This window comes from Dermacentor silvarum, chromosome 3 (genome assembly GCF_013339745.2).
Source record: "Dermacentor silvarum isolate Dsil-2018 chromosome 3, BIME_Dsil_1.4, whole genome shotgun sequence".
In the NCBI taxonomy this organism is placed as follows: domain Eukaryota; kingdom Metazoa; phylum Arthropoda; class Arachnida; order Ixodida; family Ixodidae; genus Dermacentor; species Dermacentor silvarum.
The window spans coordinates 71,788,996-71,793,439 of record NC_051156.1 but is presented as its reverse complement, the minus strand read 5'-3'; the positions used below and the strand labels follow the sequence as shown (position 1 = coordinate 71,793,439).

Sequence of the window (4,444 nt, the reverse complement as noted above, 5' to 3'; positions counted from 1 at the left end):
ATCAGGGCTAGCTTGCTACACTAAGTGCACTTATACGTATATTGTGTTTATACATATATACATTGTCATCATCATCATCGTCAGCCTATTCATGTCCACTGCAGGACGAAGGCCTCTCCCTGTGATCTCTACTTACCCCTGTTTTGCGCTAGATGATTCCAACTAACACCTGCAAATTTCCTAACTTCATCACCCCACCTAGTTTTCTGCCGCCCTCGACTGCACTACCCTTCTCTTGGTTTCCATTCTGTGGCTCTAATGGTCCACCGCTTATCCATCCTACGCATTACATGACCTGCCCAGCTCGATTTCTTCCGCTTAAGGTCAACAAGAATATCGGCTATCCCCATATGTTCTCTGATCCACACCGCTCTCTTCCTATCTCTTAACGTTAGGCCTAACATTTTTCGTTCCATCGCTTTTTGTGCGGTCCTTAACTTGTTCTCGAGCTTCTTTGTTAACCTCCAAGTTTCTGCCACATATCTTAGCACTGGTAGAATGCAATGATTGTACACTTTTCTTTTCAGTGACAGAGGTATATACATTGTACTTATACATATATAGTGTTTCTCTTACAACGCAGAATGTATGTGCTTCTATTTGGACCCAATCAAACTTATTTTTGGAAGTTGGCGGAGTGCTTGAAGCCTGCTTCACCTCTACCATGGGTCGGCCTGGTATTTCACAATCTCCAGGATCGGCCCACGCATTCGTGTCCACGCGCCGTGATACGGACGTAAGCCCGCCAGGGTACCCCCCTTGGGAACGCGCATGCGGGGGATGCATACGGGGGCTAGAAATAAACAGCTTCGCTCTAAATCTTTTACCATGGTATACCAACAGGTCCGAATCTGCCTTTTGCATCTCCTGAGTGCGCATACGCTCTACCCTAGCGGCGTGCGCCGAAAACGTTTTGTACAGCGTCGGTGGTTCGTGCAGCTGACGACGCACGCGTATGCAGCATAGCCGTCGAGCACGCGAACTCGTTATTGTCAGCGTTGTGCCGGTCGACGATGCGGTATTTGCGCTGTGTTTCGGTAGAAACTTCAGCTGTTCACAGCGATATTCGGTTAACGGCCGCTACATCACAATAATAGCCGACACGACACCGATGTCGGTCAGAAGTCGACCTCACGCCGGCGCCAACGCTCGGCCGGCTGTAGCTGTGATACTGTGCCAGTGGGAGAACTATATCGTCATACAAGTGTATGACGAAGAAGCGACCGACGACGCGACCGACGACAGCGAGTGATCGTAGTGTGATAAGCTTTCGTGCCGACGACGCCGACAAAACCAGTGTGCTGATCACCGTGCGAGCGGCCGCCGAGTGAGAACATTGCACTGACAACGTGAATATCGCCGCAAATGCGCTCGTGTATTTATTTATTGACGCTCTAATTGAGTCGAAACGTGCTTCCGACGCAGATGTGCAAGATTTCCAGGCCTTTACAGCCCTCCACATGAAGATTAAGGCGGTGTCGATCTCGTTCAGGCAGCTTAATTAGGCCTAACACAGTCTACGAGTTCGTCCGCTACCGGCGCACCTGAAATATAGGATAAGCAAGTACGACGAGGGAAACTGCATGTTCGGTACTGACCTTACTGACTTGAAGTGAACCACTCTTAGCATAGTAGAAGCGGCGACACGGCGCAGTGCTAATACCGCGGTACAGGCACCGTTCTTGAACGAAGGCTGTCGGTCGCAGTCGCCCGCGCTTCAATGAACGAAGTGCAACTACGGAGAGTGTATTTTTATGCTGCCAGATTTAGTACTCACCGAAAACACAGTTTGCCTCTTATGCTAAGCAGGCAACAAGTGATGGTCCTTTCGATACTGCATCGTAAGCAACAACACCTCTCGTTTCCACGCGAGTACGGCGGGCATCGGCATTTTCGCGTGCCAGTGCGGCTAGGTGGTCGCTGTCGCCGTTTTCGATGTGCCCGGGACGTTCATGACTTCTGGTCTCAGTGTGGCTGCGTCTGATATGTGCATGATAAGTGCTCATATATGCTTTGAACATTTTCTCATTATTTCGTGTGAGCAGTGCACGTTTTCTACTGTACTTGAAGCGAACAGCGAGCGGTGGCCGTACGCGTTCCGATGTAAACAAATGCGCCGTTCTTGCGTTGCATAAATACTCTGGGCGCAGTGTCGCCCCTTCAAAGAGCTATGCCCACTGTGGTCAAGACTCAGTTATAAAAGCAGTTTTTATCATCATATTAGCGTACGCTCAGTGCAGGTCTAACAGTGGCAAATGCATGAACTCGGCTGCTATATACGATACGGCTAACCTCCGCTGACCGGAATCGACCCCAGCTTCAAACTTGATGTGGGCGGCTGGCGAAAGCTCACGTTCGTGCATTTCAACTTCCGAAGCCTGTTTGGACTCATATTCGGAACGAATAAATATGAGTAACAGGAATACAAGCGTAGGCGCTGTGTCAATCGCGTTACGGTGCTATGTATTCGTTCAGAGGCACATCGCACGGTGACTGGGTTTGTCGGCGTAGCTGCGCGAAGTCCCGTCATCATATTTCGACGACTTGCGGTTGTAAGTCGCACCAGAGTCATTGCCGGCCTAGGCACCTTGTCCAACAAGTGGCTACTCACACAAAACGAAAATTACAACGACTGACAAACGCACAAGCCCATTTCAGCTCGCTTCTTGCTGCGTGCCTCTGCGTCCCGCGGGGCCCCGATGCCGTACATATTGTTTCTCGCGGAGCCCGCTAAGGTGGCGCCACAGCGCAATGCAAAAGGCGGATTGCTGCGGTTGTGAACTTCCCTGTCGCTCGCTCTGCTCCATCGAGGCCCGAGCTAGCAAGCTCGAGCCAGCGTCACGAGCGGTCATGATGTGGCCGTCGCGTCGCAGCCAGTGGGAAGTTATAGGTGACGTTTTTGTGCTACTACAGACGCCGCCGGCTTTTTCGCTGGGTCATTTGACGCATTCGCATAATAAAAAAATGTTGCGAGCTCTGAAGCCCGTCCCGGTAAACAGATCGCCAGTAATGCAAGCAGCTGCACGTACGGTGCCAGTAACACAATGAATAAGTTCATACCATGGTTGCAATGAATGCATAGTAGTAAGTTGAGAAAACAGTTAAGGCAGAATTCATCTCGCGATCACTGTCGACGTTAAGGCGATTTGCATTCGAGCAATGTAGCGACGCACCGTATTTCTGAAGTCACTTTTTCTTAAAGGGCTCCCTACCTTCGGGCTTGATGAAAAAACATAGTCCTTGGATAACATACCTCGCTGTCAATATGTTAACCAAGTTTTGCACTCGTGCGCGACGCGTGCAGCTCGCAATTAGAGTGTACAAGACAATGGTCGAGTGGGCCGAACGGCGCTCTCCAGCTGAGGCGCCGCGTGTGGAAAAATTGTGCCAGGGCGCTGCGAGCGAACTGGATTGGAGCGGAGACGCGCTCCGCAGCACATTCAACGTACTTTCGTTGCGGGCGCTGAGGCCGATTGAGCTTAGTAAGCACTTAAAATAGTGCTTTATTTCAACTGTAAATTTATGTTTACACCATTTTTGCCAAACATATAAATTTGAGGCATGGATTATACAACGCGACGTCTTCAATTTTGCTGTCGTTGTCAAGCGCCTCGTCTGCTAGCGAGCTCGTGTTCGCTACGCGAACGCTGGCGGACGCCCATTTTTTCTCGCAGAAAGTCTGTGCAGTAAATTTTTTTTTTCATGTTTTAGTTGCTTTGGTGCGCCCACGAATCTTCACGGCTGGCACAAAATGTAGATTTAGCCAGGTGAACTGCTGTTTTTACCACTGTCTTCTAAAAGTAACCGTCATCTCAGCAACATGAAGCTACGTAAGAAAATTTTATTATTGATATCATGTCATTTTACGCGCGCTTCTTGTTGGTGGATATTGATCAGGTACTATAATCGAAGAAAACAATATTAGAGTGAAATAAACGAGGTTTACTAACTGCGTGGCGTGAAGAATGACCAATGTATTTCTATGTAATTAAATCAAAGGGCACATAGACATATATATATATATATATGTAAGGGAAAAGATAACAAATATTCTAAGTGCACTAATTGAGAAAGTGGGAACTTCCGACCGGAATAAACGCATGTGTTTGGAGTAACAAACAAACTTATTAGTGAATACTACACATGAAACTCTCATTCGCAGAAATAATATTCATAGCATGCGAAACCATCTTATATGTATATTGTAAGGGATACAAAAGGCAGGCAGAAAAATGGAGAAGAGAAGACGAAGAGAACGAAGAGCTTGAGAGGCCGGACTGCGCCATAGAGAAAGAAAAAAAAGTTAAGAGAGGACACTCCGCGAAATCTGGCCTCAGGAAGTACGTCACGACCACGTAACAAACTAGTGCTCTCACCAAACGACAGAGGACGCAAGTGCGAAAAACAAAAAGTTATCGTCAATTAAACAGAATGTTTTTTACAA

At 48.2% G+C, this 4,444-nt stretch overlaps 1 pseudogene; it reads left to right on the top strand.

The window, feature by feature from the left end:
- Nucleotides 1–539: 539 nt before the first annotated feature.
- LOC119446935 (U2 spliceosomal RNA) lies at nucleotides 540–711 on the top strand (annotated as a pseudogene).
- Nucleotides 712–4,444: the final 3,733 nt, after the last annotated feature.